Source organism: Melospiza melodia, chromosome 1 (assembly GCF_035770615.1).
Source record: "Melospiza melodia melodia isolate bMelMel2 chromosome 1, bMelMel2.pri, whole genome shotgun sequence".
In the NCBI taxonomy this organism is placed as follows: Eukaryota; Metazoa; Chordata; class Aves; order Passeriformes; family Passerellidae; genus Melospiza; species Melospiza melodia.
This window is the reverse complement of record NC_086194.1, coordinates 121,917,278-121,945,255: the sequence shown is the minus strand read 5'-3', so window position 1 is coordinate 121,945,255 and position 27,978 is coordinate 121,917,278. Positions and strand designations below refer to the sequence as shown.

The 27,978-nt window shown below is 40.3% G+C and overlaps 1 long non-coding RNA gene across 2 annotated transcripts in view; it reads left to right on the top strand.

The window, feature by feature from the left end:
- LOC134423226 (uncharacterized) overlaps positions 1 to 27,354 on the top strand; it is a 54,732-nt gene extending 27,378 nt beyond the window's left edge. Inside the window, exons 2-4 of one of the 2 annotated variants that reach the window (XR_010029031.1) lie at positions 5,259 to 5,354; positions 23,150 to 23,221; positions 25,529 to 27,354. This is a non-coding gene — a long non-coding RNA (uncharacterized LOC134423226). The remainder of the gene's footprint in view (positions 1 to 5,258; positions 5,355 to 23,149; positions 23,222 to 25,528) is intronic. The other variant, XR_010029030.1, reaches the window with a different exon arrangement.
- The last annotated feature ends 624 nt before the right edge of the window (positions 27,355 to 27,978 follow it).

Genomic DNA, 27,978 nt, shown 5'->3' with positions numbered 1-27,978 from the left:
CAGATTGTGTTACCCTGAATCTGGCGACTGCAGTGGGAACATATTCAGTTTCTTGGGGTAAGATTGAATTATTTTTTTTTTATTGAAAGAGTGATGCAGTTGCTCATTCCTTCTGTTTTCATAGTAAGCAGTAAATTTTGAGTGAACACATATATGTGTGTGAGAGATGTTATTCTTGTTCAACAATTAAGAGGAGACAGCAGGCAGATATACAGACAGCCTCCTCAATTTGCTGTCTTCACTATCAGAACCAGGCTCTGATGCTGGCAATTGATGTAACAAACAGACTGGAGCTGAGACAGAAGAGAACTACAACAAAAAAATCACAGCTCCAAGCTCTTTGAACAACACCTAGACTAGAGACTTGTGCTCTCTTACTCTCTGTAGGCTTTGGATTTAAAGAGTTATTACACTGAACTGAAATGATACGAAAAAGAGAAGTTTTCAAATTTAAGATCTGCAGGAATTTTCTTAATCATATGGCAAGGTGTTCTCCCTCAGAGAAAAAGTAAGTAATAGGTTGCATCAAGGCCAATAATTTTAGTCTGACCTTTCCTTCCCTTTCCCAGGATAATTTCAGTTGTCTGTGACTTTTTGGGTGATGTGCCCAGACCTTATCCAGACAAGGAGTCAGGATTCAGCAAGTGTCTGCCCTAGGATCTGAGAGTGTGAAGTACTCTTGGATCCCACAGTCTAGACATAGCTCCAGGGAAGATTTCCTTTCCACTTGTTTTTGGGTTGGTTTGTTTGATTTTTTTTGTTTGCTCCCCTTCTCCTTTTTTTTTGTATGTTTTGAACTCTGATTTGAATTACTGCAAGTTATGTGAGCACTGCTGCTTGATTTAAGTGGCCAGTTTGGGACAATGTGGATCTCACAGTGATCAGTGAAGGAGAATACTCTTGGAACCCACCCTTGTTTCACACTAATTTTAGGCAAGTGTAATTTTGCCCTTAGATTCAGGTTAAACTGTGAGGTCTGGGGGTGTTTCTCTCATAGCTGTGTCATGTAGGAGTTTGCATGTATTCAGGGTTCCATTCTTTTTGAAACCAACACCTTCTCATTCAGCTTCAGCTGATTGCCCCAGTATTATAATAGGAGCTCCTGTGATTTGTTAATGTGCAAGTTGCTAAAACACTGGCACCTCTTTTTCCCAGTGCATGTTTAGTGTGGGCAGATAAAGCCAAGCCATGGCAAGCAGCAAATCTGAGGAGGATTCTTCATTACCATTTTATTACCTTACTACTATCTGAAGAATAATATAGAACATGCTGCTTTTACATGATGAAGAGAAAACAATGTAAGAAGCTGACAGCTGTAGTTTAGAAACAGCCCTTTAAAAACAAAACAAGAGCAACCCAACAACATGATTTTTGGTAGGTACTATACACAGCCCTCTGATCAGCTTTATGCATTGTGAGTTCTGCATCATACATGGTAAAAATATCTAGATGTGCTTTCCTCGTTTGTGTTCCCAGACAGCTGGAGGCTGGATAAGAGTATGGCTTTAAATACAATAGTAACTCCCAGCAGTGCCAACATTAATTTTTCTTCCTCATAGCACAGGGCTTTGAGTGCCTAAATGTTTAAAAACATTTATCTTTTGGATGGAATAAAAAGTGATCCCTTTTAAGTAGCACTGACTGTTATGTTCTCCAAGCAGAATAAACAGCCAAGATCTTCTGGCACGGGAGGCTGAAAGTAAATTTGATCTTTGGTGTAATAATATTAACAAGTAAAAGCTTATTCTGCTGTTATTTATAACAGATAGTGGCATCTTAATACACAGATGGCAAAGTGTGACTCAATAATTAAAACCTCCCATTGATACAGATGCATAGATAGAGCTGATGACAGAGCTCTTAGATCTAGGGTAGGGTTCCTCCTTAAAATCTCATCTTCCCCCTTTTACTTATTCTTCTTTTTAAATCTTTCACATGTTTACACTGTGTGAGCAAGGGCAAATTTCTCTGTTTTGTGTGCAGTGGCTGAGGAGAATCAGCCAGTATCATTACAGAATGCTTTCCAAAGCATCTCACAGTTACATCAAAGCATATTTAGCAGTCTAAAAAATCAATAGCTTTAAAAAACACATTGGAAAGCCTCCACCTCCCTCAAGGATTTTTATTCTATCAGAAAGGTAGTAAGATAATATTATAACCTCTTAGACTTTTACTAATACCAGGAAAACTGACATGGATATCAATGCTGCGTTCTTTGAGGAGAAAAAGATAACTTGAGCATAACTATTTTTCACTTAGATTTCAAATCCTAGATAAAATCAAAAGCTTTCAGAGCTGTAGGGTGTCTTTGCAACATAAGGTGTTTCTTATGATTAAGATTGGTCTATGCAAGGCAACTTTTCACAGTTTTCTCAGTTTGAAACATGTAAAGCATAAATCAGCATCGAGAAAATAATAACTAAGTATTATTAATTTTATGACAAAATTTTGGGCTTGGATAACAGGATTTTTCTTGTCTGCTACTGCAGAGAAGAGCCAGAACTGGGGGAAGCAACTGGAGGACTGCTTTGCACGAGGGTCTGCTTTCCCAGTCACTTGACCCATGCCCAGCTGGAGGATTGAAGGGATCATGGACCAAAACAGCAAAAGAAAGAGGGATCTTCACAATGGTCACCATTATGGAACAGTTTGTGCTTCCTCAGACCTCAGTCTGGGGTACTGCAGCAGCCCATGGCCAGGTGGATGTAAGGATTTCTTCCCTATGTCCTGTCCTAGATTCCCTCCTGTCCTTGGGCATGGATAGGAGCTGCTTTGCCCCAGCTCATTCCCAGCCAGGTTAGCTGGGGGACCAGTACATTTCTCTATCCAAAAAGAGAAACCATGGTTTGGCCAAAAGACCTTCCAAAAGTGTCCAAAGACACTTGCCTCTTCCAGCCTGGCTTTGTAGGGAGCAGCAATGTGGACTTGGGGTGGATACTGCGGGAAGTGCTCTGATGGTGAGGGCTCAGTGCTAATGTTACCTTGATCACTTCCCAAATCCATGGTTTTGCCACTGCTATGCAGGCTCCTTTGCAGGAAATTTGTCTTTGTGTTTATTGAGAGGCACTTGGGGTTTTTATGGTACGAGGGGAATTACTCCTCTGGCTTCTCAGCCTTTGGATCTACCAGTCTGTCTTGCACTTGGAAGCACGTGCTCTCTTGATGAGTGGGAAAAATATTCTTTGACCTAGCGAGACCTTCAATCCTTGTGCCCACAGCTTTTATGACATCTTCAGCAGCTGGTACAAGAGTCAGAGCTGCAGCATCATGGGGTGCAAGTGACAGGCTTTGTGAGTGGGCATTAGAAATGCTGTGTTTGTTATTTATAAGTTAATGGCACTGTTTTCATAAATAATGTATGGATGACTGGTTGCTTAGCAGAAACATGGCCCAGAAGCCAGACCTATAAATAAGACAAAGTTATAAAGAGTAGTTCTATTTCTGTGGATAAAGCAATGTGTTTTTCAGTGAACTCAGTTGCAAAGTACATCTGCATGGAGTATTTTTCCATATTTTGTTGGAGATTAAAACTCCCTGGTGGTCTGTTTTTTTCAGTATAGAACAAACACACGCATTGTGTGGTCCACACGTAAGCCCAAAATTACCTGAATATAAATCAAAATCTACTTTTTTTTTTTTTTTTTTTTTTTTGGCTTTTACATGCAAGTAGTATTCTCCTGTCAGTTACCTGAGTCAACATTTTTCAGTTTAATTTTGTATGTTAGAATTTTATATTGTGCAATGTAGTCTTCATTTCCAAGAAGCCTAGGTCAAAAGTCTGAGTAAAGCAAAGGAATAGACAAGAAAAAACTCGATGGAAACAAATTATTTCACTATTTCATTCCTTCTGCTTTCATTTATAATTTCTACAGGTAGGTCTAGTGGCAGATTTCTAAAAATCTGCTTTCAAAACTGCTCTGTTCATGCCCTATAATGCTTTTCAGAAGCGCTTCAGTATGAGAGAACCAACGAACATACAAATATCTTTTCTTTCTCCCTTTCAGGTAATGTCTTATAAGCAGCTTTCATACCAACATGTTTTTTAGAAAATATATAAGACATGAATCTGAACCACTTTAGACAACTCTAAGGTGCTCATAGACAAACACAACAATATGTCTTTGTGGTGTAAACTTTGATAACTGCCTCTCAATATAGCCAGTAAGGTGACGTGAAGCTAGTGATTGACTGTGGCCTTCTTGAATTTTGATATACTGGTATTTCTGTTAGTTGATAGATTTATTCAAATAGCATTATCAATAGATTGGGCATGAATGATAAAGGTGTGTTGTTGTGGTCAGGATTCAGAAACTTGCAGCCATTGCTTAGACAAGTCATACAAAATTTGTATAGGACTTTTCCTGGTTATTTTTAAGCTGCAGGTTTAAACCTAGATATTATTTATATCTAAAAAACACAACAAGTTTTTTTCTTGAGGAAAGAAAATGTGGGTAATTGTTAGCTCTAGGTGTCTATACACAGAGAAAAATTTGTGTATGAGAAAAAGATAAAAGAGATTTGTATATGAGAAAAGAGTTAAAAGGTCAACCATTAGGCTTTATTTATAATAAGAGATAAGAATTCACACATACATTGCAAGGAAATAAGACATACTTGGAGTCTGTGTGTAAGACATTCCTCTCTCTCTCTCTCTCTCTCTCTCTCTCTATTCCTCCCTGGCTCCATTGGCAAATTTCAAAACAATTCAGCAAGGTTGACTTTCAATTCCATATGTTTGTATGACTGCCTAAGGAGATCCTGCTGTGATCCTCTCTGAGGAAAGAGGCCTGTTGGACCACTTAAGAAAAAAGAAGCCATGGGAGAATGGGATACACAGGGCAGCATTTACACTTCAACCAACATGTGGGAGCCCTGGTCAGAGCAGAGAGGCTCAGTTTCTTCCCACTGTGACCAAAGTCCTCTAAAGTGTCCATACACAAGGAAAAGGAGAGCTTCAATTCCTTGTATCAAGGAAATCATCCCAAATATACATATTATCTTTGTTGACAATGGTTGTTCTATAAGGGGATATAATAACTGGTTTTTAAAAAACATTATAAGTCCTTTTGAGGTAAGAATATCTCATCAAAACCGAAACCATAAATCACCAAGGACCATATCTCCAGATGGCACCTATTGGTTTTGCAGTTAAGTTCTTCAGTTCTTTCTGCCTTTTCTCAGGGCCTCAAGTAGGTAAATTGGACTTGCCAATGGCACCTGAACTGCAACACCTATTTACATATTCCCTTTTTTTTTAGGAGTGCACCTTCATTTGTCTGAAGTCTTTGTTTGACTAAGTGGAAGTAGCTCATCAGACTTTAATTGCTCCTGAGCTGTGGCAGGGGATGGCTGAGGTGAGTTCACAGCAACAGCCTCCTCTGATGGGGAGGTGTTGGGGAGACAACAGGGAGAACAAGCAAATACCAGTTTAAACCTTGCCAGCCACTAACTGGTGACCAGAGGGGCTGAAAGACCCTAAAGGCTTTTGGAACCACATTGTAAGTAAAAGAATGACTTTGCAATGAGAATAGAGGATATTCCAGTACTTGCGCATTTCTGAAGAATTTCCTTCAGATGCAGAAGAAAAACAATTCTATCCCGAACTTCCCGAAGAAACCTCTGCTTCTTAGGCTCCTATGAACTTTCATCACAAGTAGTCACAGCAAACTCAGCATAAAAAGATTTAAATATTCCCCCTGTCATGGCTGTGACACCATATTCAAGGGGAAAAATACACCTGGCCATTTTTCCTAGACTACTAAGGCCTTGCTTCTTCTCTCTATAACTCTGAGTGTGTTTTAGAGTGAGCACCTGTTAATGGATATGGAGCATTAGCATAACTTTTAGTAGGGTATCAGAGCATCTCAGTGCTAGAAAATCTTCCTTGGAGACCCCTGTCTGGGACAACATATCTCTGGATTCTTCCAAGTGAATCCTCTGGGGGAAAAATGGAAAAGCCTTTTTGTTTTATTCTTTATGAAGAAAGCCCTTGGAAGATTGAATTTATCATTTTAAGACTAGTTCTGGCTTGTGAACACCTCTTACCATTTTTTTTCCCCTGGATTCATATGAGCTAAGCCTAAGCCCATTTGATTCTCAGGTTAGAATTTTTATTTTTATAGTTTTTATTGAGAACATTACAGTGGATGTGATGTAGCTGACTGAATTAATAATTTTCAGATTTATAGAATTCTGCTTCAAAAGACCAGGGAAGAAGCATGTGCAAACTGATAAAGTTGTTTAATTGTAAGCTAACTTGTTGCAACCGCCAGAAGAAAATTATGTTGCCAAGGTCTCATCCATGTTGGTTCAGCATGCATTTGACAGTGTGAAAGAACCAGGATTGTGAGCCTGAATCATTATTGTGACAAAAGGGTCATAACTTTCATAATTTGAATTGAATTATCAATTTCCTCATTGATATTCAGGGCATTTTAGTAGCTTGGCCATTTCTTCCCTGCTCACACCTCAATATAAAAGTGATGAAACCACAGGTTGAACTTAAAGCACTGCAAATAAAAGTCTGAGAGTAAAATTTGCAGGCAGGGAACAAAAGGATATGACAGAAAAGGGACTAAAAGAGAAGTCTCAGATGCTTTGATGTGATCCCTCCTTGTGCTCAAACACCTCTGTGGTTTTGCGAGGGATTGGTTGATTGGATTCTTTTTTGTTAAAGGTTCAGTAAATAATATCTCTCCGTGCAGTTTTATTCATGAGCAGCTCCTCATTTGGTATCTGATTTTCAAGTTATGCTGGGCTGATTTCCTAAACTCACAGGCTGCATTGTACCTCCTGGTAGGAGGAGAGTAACTCATACAGTTTTTAAGTGGGAATGCTCATTTCAGTAACTGAGATTACTCCTTGAAATATCCTTTTTAAAAAATATTGCTGCTCCAGACCTGTTCTTTGGACTATTTCCCGAAGAGTTAACAATGTATGTCCAGAAAGGTAAATGAAACACTTTTTTGGAAGGTGTTTTCAGAAAAGATTTACAATAGTCCCTCTCTGCTGCTTGCAGTGGTCTAACATTTCACCTTGACAGTGTTGTTTTGGGAAGAAAATAAAACCAAGGCTCTTTGTAAGGTGTAGGTTTCACTTGCAGATTAACCTGCTGCTTACCCATGGGCACAGGACTCAGTTCTGCTACTTCTCAGATTACTTAAGCCAAAACTCACAGCAAATGACCCAGGATTTTTTTCTCTGTGGTGTGACTACCCTGAACTGAGGATTACTCTGGACACAGCATTGTTGAGACTGTGAAATGTGCCCTGTACAACAAACCCAAAATATCAGCCCTCCATAAATATTTCAGGATAGAGAGTTACATGAGGGCATAATTTTTTTTGATATAAGAAATTAAAACCTATCCTTTACAACAAGGAAACAGCCACAAGCTCTGTGAACTACAGGAAGATTCTTGATGTGGGTTAAGGCTACTATTTTGGGCAGAAATCTCAAAATATTGAAGTTATGTCTGTCAAGAAGACAAAGGATGAAAAAGTGAAGGATCCTATATCTGAAGCATTGATATTTGTGCAATTGGATGGGTTATACTGAAGGGATTGAAGAGAAGCATTGGGCTTAGCTGCTTGCTTCTACTATTTTGCATGAAAAAAGTAAAGTAAAAAGATAATGGGAAACTCTGCTAACTGTGCATTTACAAAAAGTTTGCAGTTAGTATTGGGTCTCCCATTCCTTGATACTGCAAAATACTTTTTCCAAATTTCTTTATACCTTACCTTAAAATAAGAAGTGCTAGTCAATTCAATTATCTGACAAATAGCACGGATTCCTATTGTTATTAAAGTTACCCAGCTGGAATAACAATGCCCCAGTGCTTGCCAAATCAACACCATCACAGCTCAGAGAGATAAAATTGTAACTGAATCCTCTCACATGCACAATGAAACTGTCCTGAAATGCTCCCTGCTCACAGCAAGTTGGGTAAAAGTTACTTCAGTCTTAGTAGTCAATGTTGAATTTTCTGCTTCCATGGTTGTTTTTTTACTCCTTACTTCTTCCCCTTGGAGGTTTGTCTAATGCATTTCTCTCTTTGGGTACATCATACAAATTTACAAAATTCCTTAATAAGGAATTGCTTTCATGCTACCAAGAGATTTGACCTGACATTAGGGCAACCAGTCCTCAAATACCAGCCCATGGCATTTTGATTTATGCATCCCATAGGCTGTAATCAACCTGTTGCACATGGTAGCACTGGAGTGCTGCCCCTTTTTAGAAGAAATGACTTCACCCATGGAATGTCACTAGGTCTGTGGCAGCTCAGAGGTAGAAACAGGGAGGACAAAGCTTACTGGAAAGGTACTTACAGAAAAGGTCTCCACTTTTTCTTTCCATTGAAAATGCTTTTGAAAGCCCATAAAATTGTGTGGCACATGCCAAATGACCTGTGAAATAACCATCCACAGCTGTGGCTGTAAGAAGAATTACATACCACTGCTGGCACTCATATTGATCTGATAAAACCTTTTTAATGTGAAATCATCAGGCCTTTGAAAAGATGAACCCATGTGTCAGGAAAGAGCATGACACAAATATTGGAGGAACAAAGGACCCCTGCCACCACCAGCAGCAGCAGCTATTGAACATGAGGAATATAGGATAGATTTCTGGTCATGCATCTGAAATTGCAGATGATCTGCTTCAGAGATTAGTCTGGCACACCAACAGAAAGTCACATGCACAATACAGAAACTCTCTTGCTGGAAGAAAGTGTGTATTGCAAATCTGATCCAACTTATTCTGTGGAGGGGAATTTAAATTATCTTTTAAATTGTGAGTTAGTAGATCCTAATGTATGTTTAGGACTCATTTATACAGCTTTTTATAGCAGAAGCTCAAGATGTAAATTGAAGGCTTATGGCAAGGCTGAATTGTGGAGGCTGTTTACTTACTGAATTGCATTGTACCTCTTTTTGCTTGCTCATTGTGCCAGAACTGTGAGAGGGAGAAAGTATCCCTTGAGAGGAGGGATAACATTTTTGATGGTTTTTTCTCCTTTTTTCTTTCTCTGTGCTTTTCCATTGTCTTTTTGATCTCCTTTGTGCAGCTTTCCCAATCAGCAGTAACAGGTACCAGACTGCATGGCTGTTACTTTGATGAAATCAATGCCATCATCTGACACCAATCAGCTACATCGATGATAAAGGTGAATGTTTGACATCTTGTTGTCTGAGGTTCATGTTACTAGCTTGAGGGCATGAGCAGAAAAATGGAGGAATTTTAGTTGATCTGCTGGCCTTGATTTATTTTTTGTTTGCTTCAAGAGAGTTACCTTTGTGGACAGCTTTTTTTTTTAAACTCTTCTAAAGCATGGACTGTTAGATTCTGCATTGCATTAAACATGCCTAGTGTGTCACACACAAGCACAGCACATGGTTCTACTTATTAACCTTACTAATAAAGTGAAATAAAAACCTTGTGTACAACACCCAGGCAGATGGCCACCCTCAGACGAATCTCCTGCCAGGCTGTTGCCAAGAACCTCTCAACTGTTTGTCCTAGCAATGCATCACTGGGACTTTTTGATTTCCAGGCTTAAAACTAGAAATTGGTAGATAACGTTTTCCTGTATGTGTTATTTATCTAGGAGCTGCCTTTCTTCAGATGTCTTTTGATTCTGCCAGGGCATTTACCAGCTGGCAGAATCTCTACTTGCTTGCTCTTTGAAAGATGGTAATACATGGTTTATAAACTCCCCAAACTGAATAAAGCTCATAACGGTAGGCTCCTTGTGTAGTGAGACAGAAGAGAATGGTGGAGATGCACAGACATCAACCTTTCTTCCTGTTGCCTGCCTGTGACTTGCAGAATCCCAGCCATGAGCTGGGATTCAAACCAGAATTTGGAGGTCAATAGGCTAGAAGGATTAGCAGGTCCAGTTTTGCCTTTCGGATCATGGGATGATAACTTTTCAGGGGTTTGTCTAGGAAACAGAGCATCCTTCCTTTATTCGGATTTCAGGAAAGGAATAGCTGTGGAGCAGAGAGGACTCTCCTTTCTTATCTCTGTAACAGTGTAGAAAGTGATAAAGAAAGTAGCCCCATGCATCTGCCTGCCTCACAGTAAGTAAACAACAAGTCTCCTCTCTCACCTAGTGTCTCCCAAAAAGCATGGCTCTAGGGACTCTATCCCCTGTCATCCTTGCTCTAGAGAGCAGATCTTGGAGGCCAGCCCCGGGAGCACATTGCTCTTTCTGATGTTCTTGCTGCTTGAGAATGACTTCTCTGGGGACAAAATAAAGCAGTGTAGCAGGTGTTCTTTTGTTGCAGTATCCATGGTAAGCCCTGAAGTATTTTGAAGCAAACATACAGAAGGCCTTGGTGATTGCTACAGCGCAGTCACACAGAGGTTGTAATGCTTTCTCCATGCTTTGAGTTTGATGACAGTAGAGTTTTGGATAGCCACCAATAATTTCCGGTCCTTGCAGGCCATCTACCAAAGTAAGTTTACATATCAGCTCAGCTGGATTCAGTTGCCTGTGAAGCAGAAATCCTGTGTAGCCCTGATTACATCACTGGAGTGAAGTGATTGTAAGCAAAATCAGAGTAAAATTTTTTTAATCTGTTTTTCTTTTGACTGAGACATTAACTTAAAGGCAAGTTATCTTGCTGGAAAGAAATTGTTGGGTGCTCTCTACTCGTACTTGTTTCTTGTTCTTTTTACTCTCACCTCCTAAATTTGTATAATTTCTAAGTGTCTAGTCTGGGGAAGTGGTGAAATACAGGAATATAGGAATACAGTCTGTCCTAAACACATGTGAGTAAATAATGACCAGACAATTTTCACACTAAACTAGGTTGGTTTGCCCATTACACAGTCCACAGCTCATGGTTTCAGGTATCAACAAGAGCTGTTTCACCTCAGCTGCTGACCTTCCCAGTGTTGGCTATGATGGAGCTCTTTGGAAAACACGAAGCCCACCTCAGACTGAGCCATTCTCCATTGCAGAGAAATCTCCATTAGCAGCTTTGGCAGTGTCTGTATGCATGTGACATGCTGGGTAGCATCCCTGTTGCTATCAGTGGGATCCTTACCAGGGCTGGGCAGGGCAGGATAGAGTCCTTGGCAGTGGTGGTGGCTTAGAAAATCACAGGCTCTCTGAACAACCCATTTCAAACCAGGAGTCTGGCCTTTCCTCTGGGAGCTTTGAGCCATGCTCAGATCTCTACTGAGATGATAACCTTGCCTGATGCTGTGTGGATGTAAAAAAGCAATGAAGATTCCAGATCTGGTCTGGACGGGTTTTGAAACCACATTTACTTGATATAAATGGAATTTACTGCTGCCATCCTAATTTTTTCATGGTCATGAGTTAAACTCCTGGCAGTTTGTGTTCTCCCTCCCAAACCAATTCTATATTATTTCAAAAGGTCTGTAAAAAAACAGTAAGTGAAGGACACTTAACACAAATCACCCTATTTCTCATCAGATGTATATCAGCTCTGCATGGGCTCATTTTATTCTGAGAGCTTGTCATTTTATAATATTGCTAAATAAGATACAGACTGGGAGCCTGGCATGTGCTTCTCCCCCACTCCCGCACTGTGTTGAGGGCAGGGCAGGACTCAGCAGGATCAAGCAGGGGGAACACTCCCTTTGGAGAGGAGTCCTGGTCCAGGTACTGCTTGTACCTTCACCTACTGGCAGCTGAAAGCAAATCACAGTTTCCTTTTAACAGGAGAGTTCTTTGAGAAGCACTCAGAGTTGTATAGAAAATCCAACTGCTCCTTGCCATCAAGCAGCACATCCAATTTTATTGAAAATTTTCTGGATTATTGCCAAAAGGACTGACCAAATTGTCAGATTCCTGGTTCATGGGAAATTCTGACATTTGGTTTTGTTCTGATTTGGAACGAAGCCAGTTATTTTGAAATTACCCACAAAAGAGAAGTTTATAGGGAAAAAAATAGGAATAGGAAACAATGACGCATGGTATTTCCAAAATAAAATACTCTCCCCAGGATATGCTTCTTTCCAGCCTTGCTGCTGGTTCTGACGGAGCAGCATGATGAGACAAGGCTGGGGATGGGAGCCTACTTTGGGACTGCTGACTGCAGCCAGGTCTCCCAGCACTACCAGCCTGCCTGTTTGGAAGCAGCAAGCCCACAATGCCTGTGTCCCAAGCAGACCACCAGGTTCACTGGCAGGAAGCCAGGCAGTTTTCCAGTGGAAAACTATGTGTGGTTGGATGTTGGTTAATTGAAATGTTTTATGTTTTAACATGAAATTTGCTGGCTCTCACAAATCAGTGTTTTCCAGTGCAATGATGTGCTGTCAGAAATCTCATGATTAGCTGTAATTGCCACTTTGATGGCCAAAATCTTTGTTGACCAGAGTCCCATAACTTTCTGGCAATCACTAAATACCTTTTCACAAACACAAACAAAAAAGCATATTCCATTTTGTGCTCAACAACTGTGAAATTTGCAAGATTGTTTCTGGGCAAGGGTATTATTAAGAAAATTCCTGCCTTCAGGGCAGCAATGCTGGGGACACACATGTCCCTGTTTCAACCTTATCACCGCTGCATCAGCTTAAAACCACTTGAGAAGCATCGTGTTCCTACTTCTGAGGAGAAGACAATGGCCTCATTGCCCAATGAGGCATGTTGTCCAAGTCTAATTAGAAACAGGAACTCCCTCACTAGAGCACTATTTATTCTTATTCTTACAGCACAAGATTTCAAAAGTCTTTTTCATTGTTTTTATTATTATAATAGAGAAGGCTGTTTATTGATTTTTCTACTACATGAGTGTTTGTATACACTGACTTCCCGCGTCTAATGGAACAGAGCCTCCTAAAACAATAATAAAAAATAATAATAACCTCACTCGAGAGTGAAATAATTGTGGCCAAAACCATAGTTCAGTGAAAATTTTCCCCTCTTCTGAATGTGCTGCCAGAGATTTTCTGTGGTCTCACAGGCCCCATGGTCTCCACGGCAGGGAGAGGATTTCTCTCCCCAGAGACCCGAGTGACGGGGCCCTGCTGGGACTACTCCTGGGTGGATTCTCCCCTCTGAGAGCCAAATTTATCCCTTCTCTAAGATCAGCTCCATTTTTGAGTCACTGTGGGTAGGTGTGGCAGGGATAGCCTGGTGCCACTTGTGGCAGGGTCCCCATGCATGGACTCCTGTAGCTCTGGGGATCTGCAGAAGGAACATCAAATGGGAAGGAATACAGAGAGAATCATATGAGTGCAAAACCAGATTTTGTTTAAAGGAACATACATTTTTTCCTTCTGATTTTTATCAGGAGTCCAGAAATGTGAACTCCCAGACATTTCGATGCAACTGATACTTTTAGTTTCACCCAGAGTTTGCTCCTCCAGTTTCCTTGCTTTCTTCCTTGATTTCCAGTTTAAAAACTGACTTCACCCTCAAATCTGAAACAACCTATTCCCAGATCTGTTCTTATTAACTGAAACCTGTGTCTCAGTAAAACATATCAATCTTTTATCAATACTTCAAATGTCAATTTTCTGTTGCAGAAAATTTGGCATCTGCCAGGAATCCTATCTAAATCCATTCTAAAGAGCTGCAAATTCTCAGGGCTGAAGACCACTTGCTAGATACAGGTCAGCTCTGGAAACAGCTTACAAAGCACATCATTTTCCATGAAGCTCATCAAGACAAGAACAAAAGCAGCAAAATTCTTCTTAGAGTTCCCAGCAGCAGCCTCAGCATTTTTGGCAAGGATATGTACAGACCACAGTAGCACAATGTAGCTGTGTGAGGGCAGATTTGTTACTGGAATTAGTCAAATTACAGCAATGAAAGTGGTCAAGTCAGTCTGCTTTGTAGTCATTCTGCTTTCAGTACCCCAAAAGTCTCTCCCACATCTATAAAATAGTTCAGAGTTGAGGAAGATGCTGCTCTCTGTAACCCACTTTTGTGTGTGCAGGGAGCAAAGTGGCCATGCAGCTCCATCACTCAAATGTCTCCTCTGAATAACCTGTTTGCCCTATAGGGAGGCATTTGGTTTGTGCTTCTCTGTGATAGAGGAGATTCTTTGCTTAATTTCTGTTTCTGCAAGGATTAGGCCCAAACTAAACCTTACCAAAGCCGACTCTTGCTATTTTGTCTTAAAGTATCTTTCCAGGAGCAACTTCATTATCTAGACATGGGTATGTACAGCTCATGGGACTATAAAAAACCTCTCAGTGTAAAGGCAAAGAGCTTTCCCCTTCTGGGCACAGATGGAGTCAAGAGACTGAATGAACCATCCACACCTTGCTGCATTGTCTTCCATGATCTCTCAGCCTTTACATCAGAAACACCAGAAGAAAACATGGGAATACCATTTTTCTCACATTGTTTCTTCTAGGGAGTGTGGGGAAGCACAGAGAGGTATTTGTTGGTTGACCCATTGCAGAGGTATTCCCATGGGTGGTAACCAGTGCCTTGCCTGTTTGAAGGAGCAGTGTTACTGATTGGTTGCATTCTAGTCTGAAAACATTTTTTCTCATATTTGTTTTTGGTGTTTAGTTAAGATGAAGTGCTGCTGGTGAGAGGCTTTACAGACTACAGTGAAGTTTCATTTTTATTTAGTTCTTTGCTTGCATTGTGAGCGACCCCTCAGCTGGGCAATGGGTGTTGGCACAGACATGGGGAGCAACTTTCTTTCACTTGACTGAGAGAGATGTAGGTGAGGCCATGTGGGGAGGGACAATTGATGAAGAGGAAATGTGCAACATAGGGTGGTTCTTTTGTTACACTGCTAGCTGCCATGCAGCACAGGAACCTTTCTCACACTTTGGGATATGATACTTGACAGGAGTTTGTTGGTCAGCCTCTTCTCCTTCCTGGGGCAGGAGCACTGCCCTTTGTTCCTGCACCATGCCACGACTCCTCCCTGAGAGACAAAGCTGGGCTTCCCTGCTGCGTTGCACTTGTTCCAACCTTGTCTTGGGCTCTAAGAGCTGATAAGGACACTGATGTTTAACGGGCTGGTGGGCCCTCAGCAGCAGCTCTGATAGGGAGGTAAACCCTTCTTGTAAACACCATAAATCCAGGTTTAGGATTTGCAAGTCAAATCCCTGCCTGGCTAATGTGTGAAAAGATGTTTTTCTAGTCCAAAATGGTGATTATCACATCCACAAAGGCTCTGCTAAACTCCCACTGAGTGGGAACCAGGTACCTAAGGACCCCTGCAGATCTGGCCTTTACTGTGATGACTCAGTGACAAAAAAAAATAAATTCTTGTGGAATAAGGTGCAAAGCAATGGTTGTCAACCTGTGTTTAACATCAAATGTTACTGCAAAACCTGATGAACCAGAAATAAACTTTAAGAAAGGTTGGTTTGGTTTCATTTAGGATTACTTGAGACTGTTTACGATTATAGTAGCTGTCTCAATTTTTGTAGGTAAAGCTCTTCATAGTTTTAACGCTGGCTGGAATGTAGATACATATGCTGAAAAGTATATAAGCATGCTGGGGTTGGTATATTGGTGCAGTGGCTCACAGTCCTCCCAATATCCAGAGACTAAAAAGAGGGTATATGCTACATCAGCTGTGTGCAGTCAGTGGCATTGCCCATCACTGTTTCATAAATCCAAGGCAAGATGTGCAGAAGAGAACACAAAAATTCACATGTATTTAAATGAATTTTAGGTTGGTGTGGTGGTTTGACTGTGGCTAAATGCTGAGTGCCCACCAAAGCTGCTCTAGCACTGCCCACCTAAGCTGGGCAGAGAGGGGAATATAGCTAAAAGCTCGTGGGTTGAGAGAGCAACAGGGAGAAACCTCTCAGCAAAGAATGTCATAGGCAAAGCAGGTTCAAATCCGGGAAATTAATTTAATTTATTACTTAAATAATATTATTTAATTATAAATAATTTAAATTAATAATCTAAATTTAATTTATATTTTATTTAGGAATTTAGAATTTGTTTTATTTATGAATTTATTAAAATTATTAATTTAAAATAATTTAATAAATTTTAAATAATAATTTATTATTTAAATCAATTTAATTTATTAAGTATGAGATCAGGGTAGGATAATGAGAAGTAAAAATAAACCTTAAAACACCTTTACAACACCTCCCTCTTCTTCTCAGGCTCAACTTCACCCCCAATTGTCTATCCCTCCTCCCCAGGTGGCTCAGAGAGGATTGGGAATGGGAGCTGCAGTCAACTCATCACACATTGTCTCTGCCACTCTTTCCTCCTTAGGGGAAAGTCTGTCTTCCGTATCTTCTCTTAAATGGACTCTAACAGAAATGGGATTTATGTGGCTACACCTAAAATCAGTTCTCAGTCGTCAAAACAAGTATTATTGCTTGTGTGCCATGTGTCAAGGGAGATGAAGGTCATGTGTTGGCTTTAAACTAAAGACTTCTCAGATGGGGTCAATAAATGGTGTGGGATGTCAGATTTGTTTAGTTTTCTCCAATAAAACAATCCTTTCTTCCTTTTAATCTAGAAAAGCCATCCATAATGAGTTGGGGGACTGTGCTATACATCCTGGGAAACAAAACAGCCTTTTTAGGAGGAACTCACTGACAAGGGCTGAAAGTCTTGGGCTCACTCTATGGAAACAGTCAGGCTGATTCACTGCTCAGAAGTTAATTGGTATAAATGATAGAGGATCCAGCCTCTTTCCTTCACCATATATTTCCAAATATCTCCTGGAGCCAAATCGAGACACTGCACAATGAGTGTTTAAACACACTTGTCCCTCTCCCCCCTTGCTAGCAGCAGTGTCTGGAATACAGGTTGTAAATCAGGTCCTACAGTGATTGATCCATGTGCTAGCAAGTGAAGCATAAAAATAGCAGCACGGTTGAAAGGACATTAAAAAAAGGGAAACAGACCATTATTATTTCTGGGCTCAAGGGAAAGAGCAGTTGAATCTGTCATGCAGGCCAAGTCTGAGTAGCCCTAGTCTGTCTGAAAAACACAGACAACTGCTTTGCTCCCTCCTCTGCAGCTGTGTGCACCCTGTAAACAAGGAGCCAGCCCCATTTTTCTAGCCTGTGAACCTGGGTCCCTGAGGTTTGAGTCCTTTCAGGAACTTCTCTTAAACCTCTTTGTGTGCTCTAAACCAACTCCTGTATTTCTCTGGCTGTGAAATAACATGCTGGCACGGCAAATTGCATCTTTGCTCTCTCTGATGCCGTCATAAAAGTTACTGACATGCCCACCATATATTTGAAGCATATTTTCCCCCTTATCTTTGGCTGGGGAGAACATTTCTAGGGCTTTCCATAGTACTGCTAGACATAGAAAATCCATAGCTTAACTATTCGGACAGCTTAATTGGGAGTCAGGAGGTTCCATCCTTTTAATGTTTAAACAACAAGAACTGCTGCTGAAGCAGGAAAGATAGGATAGCAAGATTTTCATCAAAATAAACAGCTGAAAATAAAGATAGGAAGGAAAAACTTGCTGCTTATATTTATGCATTTATCCACCACTATTTTGTTAACAAGAAGCTGTGTAGAACTGAAGCAACAAGAGAGGTTTGTCAGTCTCAAAGTGGCTTTTAGACATTGACTGCGCACTTAAGTGATCTTCTGATGTGGATAAGCAAAAGTAATAATGGAATAATTTGGTAATCCTTACTGTATGTACTGAGTGTAGCTGTTTCTTTCCAAGAAGGCAGTTTACCATTTCCATACTTCTGCTGCACATGCCTGGAAAACCCTGGTAAAATTCCGTGCCTCTGTAACATGCACAGGTGCATACACATATAGGGTCTATTCTATGTGTATGTAAAGTACTGAGGGATTTGTTATTTCAGGGTTTTGGCATTACTCAGGTGGCTCAGGTGCTACTGAGCTCACCTTTAAATGGATGAAAAATGCTTTTGTTTCTGAGTATGAATGAATCCCCCCTAATTACAGACATTGGCATCATCTTACCTGCCTCTTCCTTTATGCTGCTTCAGAAATTGAAAAGGATCCTGATGATTATTCAAGGAATCGAGTAACAATCCCCAGTCCTGTGATTTGATGATTTCTTAAGATTCCTACTTTCCCCAATGCCTGTGGTACCTCTTATCGCTTTTCTAACTGCAGTAAGATTGACTTAACCTTCTGTCCCTCACATCACAGGCATTTTTGTGCTGTGTGTTTTATGTTGTACCAATACTTTCTTTCCAGACTTTCTGGTCACTTTTTATTCTTGGAAACGTATATTTGCATTCAACAAGGCCTAATAATGGTTTGTGCTGTGCCCTCATTTTCTTGGCAAAATCCTGCCTTGAATGGCTTGAAAATTTCTGCTGAAAGTATGAAGCTTATGCCCAGCTGTATCTCTGTGAATATCATGGTCATGCAACTTTCAATGTACTATTCTGGAGTTATATTCTCATGACTATGCTCTTCTCTGAGAAGAGCATGTGGTTTGGATACAGGATGACATTTTGGGTGTGTTCTCTTTGACCAGAGTGTCTTGTGGTAGAAGTTCTCTATCAGGCAGGGAAGAAACAATTTCTTGGCTTGGTCTGTTTTGCCCTGCATGTGCTTTAATTAGGACTGTCTCCCTATTAATTAAAATAATCCTCAGCAAGGCAAAAATTAAGGCAATTATCAAACACATAAAGATGTTAGTACACAAGTCTTTGTGCCTACATATCAGCATGTACATGCCTACACCCAAGCAATGTCTTGAGTACCATACTACTCAATGCACAGCAAAAATCTACTGTATTCTCATAGGGCATTTTTGTTTGCTGAAACATGGGGCTTTTCTGACATTTTTAACTTCAAACAAATCTTAATGTGGTGTGAATGCTTAGTTTGATTTAGGAGCAGCTTGCTTCAGTTTATTTTAAACCCATTGAGCCTTGGGGCTGAGATACTTGGTGACATTACAGCCATTCAATAAATTGTCTTTCAGCAGCTGAGTCTGCAGTGAGACTGAGTCAAGCTGAAGGAGGATTCGTCCTGCCCTTGCTCTGGAGCATGCCAGATTACACCAGCCTGTCTCTTGAAGGGGCTGTGTCTAAAGGCACAGCAGCATGCCTTTGCTCTGCTCCAGGTTAGGAGATAACTATTCCCTGCATTCCTATAGCCTGCTCCTTTGTTGTCCATCCCCTCATCTTGCAGTCTGTGTAACCTGTTCTCTCATTGCTCCTAAATGGCTCTGTAAAATTATGTGATCTGGAGATGGCTTCAACCTCAACACACACTTTTAATCACCTCAGATGTTCAGCAGCTTGAGTCTGCATGTTCTACTAACCCTTTGCTGTAAACCTCTTGGACACTTATATTCAGTCATTCACGGATTATCCAGCTCAGACCTCAATTTCAATAGATGCAGCTTCATTAGGATGTTAAACTCATATAGTTAAGTTTACTTTCTTATCATGTCCATGAAACAAATATCTCAGTCTCAGGATTTACCTTATGTAGGGATTATTTTGACGGCTGAAGCAATAACCTGAATAGAAATGTTAGCTAAAATAGACCTAAAAAGTTAGCTCTGAAATATTAGCTAAAACCTCTGGTTCTGATTTTTTCCTCATTAATTCAATAGTTTTCCTTTCCATTCTGATGCAAGTCCATCAGTAACATGGAGTTTTTGTCAAAGGCAAATAGTTGATATGAGTTAAAGACTTAAAAAAACCCTAAGACATGAGATACCTTTAAGACATCATGAGAACTGATAACCAGATTTATGAGTAACAAAAAAAAATGAGGGGTCTGCACACGCTGAGGTAAAAAATTACAAGCCTGACAATATTTATGTGAATGCTTCAGATTGGTCAACTAGCCAAAGACAGCTCAACCACAGTAGAAAGCAGAGACAGGAGGAATAATTGAAGAAATGAAAACAGGTCAGTGTCTTTTTCATGTTAATAAAGGGCATCTGCCTTACAGACCATTGAGAAACATGGGAGGTACATGCAAGTATGAGAGGTTTCTTCTTCTCCCTGTGCACATTAGCTGAGATCATGTAGAAAGGAAAATCTTAACTCATTTCCATTACCCCTTATTCTAGGAATGCTTCCCCAAATCTGCCTGTGTATTCATGGCCTGAGAATTCACTGATTTCTTTGCTGGGGGTAACACCTGCATCTGAGGTGCTCAACAGCTCTGCTCCCCATGCTGTTGCTTAGCCCATTGCAGCGAGGAAGAGGAGGAGAAAAGGGATGTGAGAGCACTAGAATTCACTTTTCTCATAAGTCAACCCTAAAAGGTCGAACTGAAATTAAAGACCTGCTGTGTAAGGGTCTGATTTCCCAAAACAAATTGCATTACTTAGTTGCCTATCTAAGGTAATGCAAATAGCCCTCTTTGACTTGCCAAACAGAAATCAGAATTTACTGACAGTCTTCTAAGGAAGTTCCTGCTGAAGCATGGAGAGAATTGTCTAATGGTATTTGGTCACCTAGCAGCTGGAGATTGGAGGGTGGAAGGTAGGAAACCAGCACACAGCCATTGAAGAGGACGTTGTTTGCACAGTTTTGTTTTGATACAAGGTATTTTGTATGAGAAAGGCTCCTTTCCCTTGTATTGCTAGCCAAGGTTCTCAAGGGAATTTGAAAGCTTTGGAGACTTAGGCTGGTTGGAGCAGTCCCTGTTTACTGCTAGGCAGGTAGTGGATCAGGAGTCTGCTGCAGGATTTCCCCATCAGCAAGGCAGGGGGAGGTCAGGGGACAAGGTCCCATGGGAACTCAGATGTTCCTGATCTGTCAGGAGCTTGTAGCTGGGTTACCAGGCTGTCAACTAAGCTGCTAAAAGACATCATTATTCCCAGGAGCTGATATACTCTTTCTACAAACTATCTATAGGTTATTACCTCCTGTTTAAATGGAAGATTTAATTGATGCAAACCCTGCAAAGTGGAAATTGCTGCCCTCTCTCTCTTTCCTTGCACCCTGTTGCAGGGCTTGTCCGAAGGCAGCTGTACTGGCTGCTTTACCCCATGTAGATGGCTCTGAAGCAGTGCCAGTTTTCCCAGAAGCTCCAAAAGCAGACACAAAAGTAGTTCCTATATGATGTGATTTGTGGGACAAACCACAGGCACTTTTGTATGTAGTTTTGTTTGCTTGCCATCCAGGCCTGCACTGGCCTCTTCCCCTGGCATACAGACCATCAGAGCACAGCAAAATGCACACCCTCATCAAGCTGTAAAGATTTAATTACCCCAAGCCCCAGTTTGTGAGAGAGCAACTCACATTGGCAGTTGAATTAAACAACTATATCTGTGGCTTTCCTTGAGCTCAAACAGTGAAAAGACTCAAACTCTCTCAACATCATGATTTCCACCACTTCTCTGTGGTGAATCACTGAGATTGCAGATTTGAGGCAAATCTACTTTCTGAGCTGCTGGGACAGCAAGAGTTAAGCAACTGAGCTGGAAATCCCATGAGATCAGGCTTTTCTAGTGGCAAGATTTCCCATGCTTCCTGCTTTTTGATGTGCTGGAAATACTTTATGCTCGGCCTTTCTTGTGGTATCTTGGCACAACTTCTGTAAATACTTGAAGGGACATCATCAACATAACAATCATGCTTCTGTCTAAAATGTTTTTATTATTCCAAGTCACAACTAAGAGAGAAAGAGATTAAGGTCTCTTTCATTCAGGCACTTAGGCATAGACCAGCTTTTCTAAGTGTCAGTCAGATCATGCTCTAGAAGATTTAGGATGTAAATTCAGGACTGTATTGGCTTTGCTGACAGTGCTGGTAGAGAGGAAGTTTTGACAACTTGCTCCCACCTTCACCTCACCACCATTTGCTACCCTGTTGATTGGTTGTATGGCTGTAATCTGTAAGTGGTTCTCCCGTAAACCTTTTTTTTTTTTCAGTGTGTGTGTAAGAGAGAGTTGTTATAATAAGAACAATTTCATCACCCTCTCTTTACAATGATGGCTCACTGTAAAGCTTTATCACTTTACAGTGATGGCTCACTGGCTTTACAGTTGCTGGCTCCAACAACTACTTTTTGGGCTGAACTGAGAGAATGGCAGCCTGGGGAAGGATGAAACACTCAAAGGGGGGGAGATCAGGAACCTGCAGACAGAACTGCTTGGTGCTGCTGACTGACACTGACCATCTTTGGGCTTTGTACTGCAAACCCAAATTCCACTGCATATATGCACATCACAGCTTCTCCCAAGTCACAAGCCTAAAGGCTGAAATGAAGTTTCTGCTCTCTGCTGTAAATGATCTTGTTGTGTTGCACAGCCCACCTGGTATGAGCTGTGTGGTCTTTGTTGGAGAATTTTGCTCAGACATGGCTTGAAGGAAAAAGGGCCATGAAAATATACAGCTGATGGAAAAGTAAAAGGCAGCTGTAAGCAGCTAATTCTCAAGCCTGTTTCCCAGGCACGTTTCTGTAAACAGCAGAGTTCTCAGGCAGTCTTCTCATAACAGGTAAACATTCTGTCCTTGGCTGTTTTGGGAACAGACATGGAGGTTTTGAGAACCCTTCATATCAGGGTGAGAACACAAATCTTGGTTTCAATAAACAAATCACAGGTATTGAAAACAAAGGGAGGGGTTAGTGTTTGATCTGTAGCCTATGGTGAGCTTGGGTTTTGCAATATGTATGAACTTAATTAACACAGTTATAAAAACGTGCCTTTTGGATCAATAAATTGGAGTTCGATGCTGATCAAAGGATGGTCCTCTCCCTTCGCTTTCTACAGGTCTTCAGGCAGTAATATTTCTTATTACCTTCATTGTATTTTCAGTAACCACTGAAATTATGCCAACTACAGGGCACCAAACACCTAGAGAAGCCCTTAAAATTTTCCAGTGAGAATATGCACTTAGCAACTGGGTGTTCAGAGCTGAACTGACACTTAGCCAAATTCCAAGGCTGTTTGGAGCCAGTGTATTAGTTGGGCATTATCTTCAGTTTAAAATGAGTCTTGGAGTATGTCTTTTGTGATGGTTATAAGCAGGCAAGGAGGTCTGTACCAGCAAACACCTGCTGCTGATAAAAACACTGACTTTGGGATGACATTTCTAGAGTCACTGTCACACTTATGGATTATGCTGATGGGGAAAACTTGCACACAGGCTGCTTTTGATTTATGAAATATATCCCCAGAATGTGTAAAATGTGCAAGCAACTGTCCTCAAATTTCACATGCCATGTCCTCTTTTCACTTGTCCCTCCCATCCCTTTGGTTTCCTCAGCTCACTGTGTATGCCCTCTCTTGCAGGTTAAATACAGACCCTCCATGTGCCACAGGCTGCTGGGAATGACAGGACACATTCTTCCAGGGCTCCAGAAGGTACACTACAGGAGTGGATAAGGACCCATTAGAAGCCAGGAAGTCTCTAATGTATTGTCCTTTCAAGCAAACAGCTTTAGCTTTTTAGTTCTCCACTTACATTAATCATGCCTGTCATGAGCCACTTGGAGAGCTGCAGCCTCCTCAGGGTGGCCTGCAAAGCTTCCTGCTCACTCAGAGCTCTGCTTCTTCAAGTTTCCCTTCCCAATGTTTGTATGAAGCCTACAGGAGATGAACCAAACACGATATTTACTTCTTTCACTCAGTAACCAGAGCCTCCCCCATAAGGTGAACCACCAGTGAGGTGGAGGAAATAAGCATCATCTTACTGATGCCAACTCTAGTTCTTCTTCCCACATTGTTACTGAAGTCTTCTTAAACCCTGGTTTTTCATGTCTCCTAGTATTTGTAAAGAGTTTTAGGAGACTTAGAATATTTTATAATATATATATTTTTAAGCTGTTAGCAAATTCACAAGCACTGTGATCAATATTAACAAAAATCAGTCAAGAGGAATGAGCTTCTCTCTGCACAAATGTAATCTCCCTTCTCAATTTCTGTCAGTTTTGGATTTTAAATGTACTTGGTTTGAATTTTTTTCTTTATTTGAAAAAAACATGAAGAAGCATAATTTTTCAAAACATGACATCTTGTTAACAACAGATAGGACCAGAGAAACTCTCTCCTACTTGAATACAGGGTAATTGGAGTCTACATAGAGAAATTGTGTCAGTTTAATACCTCTGTGTTGTAAATTTGAAATACTCTAGTTTGGAGAGATATTTGAATCTTAATCCATAGTGAGTGCAGTTTAGCCTCAAATCTTGTACCTTTTTTTTTTTTTTTTGCATTGGCTTGGAGGAAAGGAATCTGGAAACTGGAGTTGTACTCACAATTTTATGACTAGGATCTCTTTCTGCCTTAAATCTCATTTTATCTTCTTATGTGTAAAACCCCCGAGCAAGCAGCTGTGTTTCTTAGTTTACTGAGCTGTAAAATATGTTGGTGATATTCACCTGCTCCTGGTGTCCTGAGATGCCTGGAAGGGCAGAACTCTTCCAAAGGAAAGCTAATGAAGGATTAAGGCAAGAAGGGCATAGGACTAGCATTGAATTTTAAACAATAAATTGTAAGCAAAATAAAGGAAAATAAAGAATTCTGAATGACCAAGGAAGTTTTTATGTGTAGGAATGTCTTGCAGGAATCTGCTCTCTGACGAATGCTAATTAATAGTCCTACTGCAGATCAGGTATATCCTAGAGCCTTGGAAGTGCTTTTATTTGATTAAGTTTTATGTCTAGCAGTAGAGAAATTAGGTCATTTTTATATTATGTGAGATTTATACTAGGGAACAATGATTCTGAAAAAAGTTCTGGTTGTGATGTAGTGGCTGAAAGGAACTGCTATGATGCTGACATAGATATCGGAGTTAGACTGTTAGTAGCATTCATAATACCACTGCAAAACTAGGAATTTGTAACTTAATATTACCTTTTTTTTATTTTTAAAGCATATTGGCAAATTTATAAAAAGAGCTTTTTGAGCCCTCGATTTAAGTTATAAAATGAATGATTTAAGGAGTCCAGATTTTATAGTGTATTGATGAGAATAAGTTTACAATTTAGGGAATGGTGTGGTTGTACCCTGCATTGCATATGGAGAATGCAGCCAGTAACAGTGGGCTTTTTGACTTGTGAGGCAATGGTGGAGCATTCAGAAGCTAAAGGATGATGCAGAGGAATACAAAGTGTAAAAATTAGGTAGCTGTTTTACCAGGTTTACATTTCTAAATGGCAAAATTTTCTTGTTGAGACATGATTTGTCATTCAACCCAAATATTTTATCTCCTGTAAATATATCATGGATTATTCCATGATATTATGGGGAAGGGGTGTGGGGGCTTATTGTTGATAAGGACATGCTTCAATTAAATCAATACAATAATTATTTTTGGCCTTAGTTGTAAAAGTGTGAGTATTCCTTAAAAAATCATTACTTTTTTTCCATCTCTCATCAGAAACACTTGAAGTTGCCAAAATAATTTAAGGTTTTATTTCAAGGTATTAATGGTTGAATGTAGACCAAAAGGTCTCCCTCTCTTTAATTTTTTATGTAGCTCTTCATAGAAATAAGGTTTTTTGCAGGATGTATCTATCCAAAGGACTCTCTGTTATATGATGCTGTAGTTTTAATCCCACAGCATATGGAAAACATTCCCCTGTACGGAAGAGTTATCGTTTTATAAAGTCGAGATTTTGCTTACCCCAGTGACTGAGACTCAAAGCAATATCCCTTTTGTGCTTCCAGAGAGTGATGTAATGAAGCAGACTTCCATGTGCACACACCAAAGCCTGGCTAGATGCACGTGTGCTTGGGATTAGTAGCTGCCAGTCCTGACCTCTGCCTTCCCTGATGGATCAGGATCCACTGCTCCCTACCGCAGAGGGCCAGCAGAAGACCTCCATGCAATGCAAGCTGCATTTCGGCGCAGTTCTGAGAACTTTTGTGGGATGTGGGTGGGCAGAAGGTTTCGCTTAGTGGAAACATTTAAATTTGAGTTTGGAAACACTTTTACTGGCCAACAAGTTGTTTTCTTTTAAGCTTTCACAGACCGAGGAACATCGTCACATAATTCCATTAGTGAATCCAGCAAGTTTTTGTTAAATTGCAACACCTCTTTCAGGAAGTTATTAAACAATGATTTAGAGACCAAAGATATGACAAATTTACCACTTCCCTTAATGTCTTTTTCCAATGCATAATTGACTCCATTTATTTCCACTTTGAATTTTAGATCTATCTTTTAGCCATTGAAAGTTAATGCACTTTGCTGCCAGCTCACAGTCCTAAGACTGATCACAAATTTTAACGTGTCAGAGATAAAATAACTCAAAAAGTATCAATAATAATCTCTGTGTCTCTTTAAATGCTAGTAAAATTAATTGGCAATCTTCATGCCTTTCACCCACAGTGAGTATTTGAGCGAAGATAGAAATGCCATTTCTTTGAAGGTGGTGGCTCCCTTTAAAATGGGTTTGCTTCCACATTGCACACTGTGATTATCCATCAACAGCAATGCCAGAGGCTCTTGCAGCTTAGCAGGGGCAGCTGGGGACACGACTTTCATCTTGTTGAAACAAATACTAATATCAAAGTTCTTACAACCCTCTGAAACATGGCAGAGACTTTGAGGTGAATATTTAGCGACTGGGCTGTGTGTGGGCAGTGCAAACACAAGCTGCAGCAAACAAGAGCCTTCCAGCCTTTTCTTCCAGTTGTCCTACAGAGGACTGAAAGTTGCGAGCAATTTGCTCATTATTAGACCGGAGCCACTGGAGCAGGGCCTCTTCGTGTTGACTCGTGAAACCCTTTCATGCTTATCAGCCTACAGCTGGATTTCCTCTGCTTTATCACACTGCCACTTTTCCTGTATGGCTCTCAGTTTTGTTTGGAGTTCTCTGGTCTTGCTATTATATGCAGCTCTCTTTGATGCAACGATAGATCTTGCAACTGTGCTCTGTGAAACGTGCACCTCTCCTGAGGTGTTGTATAATTGTGGGATCACTCTTATCTCATCAATCTTAATGTTTTCTAATTTTTTTGCCCTGGGGTCTTGTTTGAAGCAGGGCTTAAGATATCCCTGAAGATTTCCAAATTATTTTATTGCAATTCTTTAGAGTTTTTCATGTTGAGCTTTTAATAAAGCAAAACATTGAGGATGAATGTCTACTCAGTGCACAGTTTCCCTTAAAGTAGCCTGTTTTGAAGTGAAAGAAGCATTTTATTCATCAGTGGAATAACTTTTAATTGTACTTGTTATGATCAGCAGAGGACTCTGGACTGTTTCACATTAATAAAACTCTTCCTCTTACATCAGGATTTTTGCTGGGCTATTCCATGTAGCCATTGTCTCCTGAAGTGGCAAATTTGAAATGTGTACTCCCTTGTGACTGAAATGTTGTGAAAATTGTCCAACATAACAGCTATTACTGCTTTGTAATCTTATGAATAATTTCAGTTTGATTGACTCCAGTCTCTACCTTTGCCTCACTTCTGACAGCAGTATTTCTTATTTTGCTCCCTGAACTTTAAATGTCTTCCACATGTACTTTATAGTTAACTGATTTTTCATTACCTGCAAATTAAGAGAGTGGCTCCCATCCATGCAAATTGAGATAAACAATTTCTTTAAGTGGAGCCAATTTTATAACATTTTTTCAATGTTGTTTTGAATTCCTGTTTTAATTGATATATTTTTAATCTGTTTTCTCTTCATTTTCTCTTGCTTCCTGAGATACATCGCTGCTTTTACATTGCTGTTCTGCCTCTTGCTATAGCAGAAGGCAACTGGGCAGCAGTAATTGAATGAACTGGTGCCTAAACAAGCTCATGAAAAGATATTGTATCTAGGAATGGAGAAATGGAGCCTGGAACTGACAAAGTTGTAGGTTTGGGACCTCTGCATAGTGAGTGAAAGAGTGTACTTCCACAAGCAAGGCTGCCATTTCTAAAAGGTGTGGCCCAGTTTGAGGTAAATTCCACCTCTTTAAGAGTCCTCTTTCTTGGATTAAACCTGTAAATGAATAAAATATACATCTCCAGATAGTCCCCACAGATATGAAAGGGTAGGAAAAATTTAGCATGACTGGAGGGTATACAGTACACTGGTGGGGGTGTGGGTTGCACACAACCTGGTGTTATATCTATGGAAATTTGGTGTTTACAGAGTTTCTTCTGCTAAATGTTCTTGAGAAAGC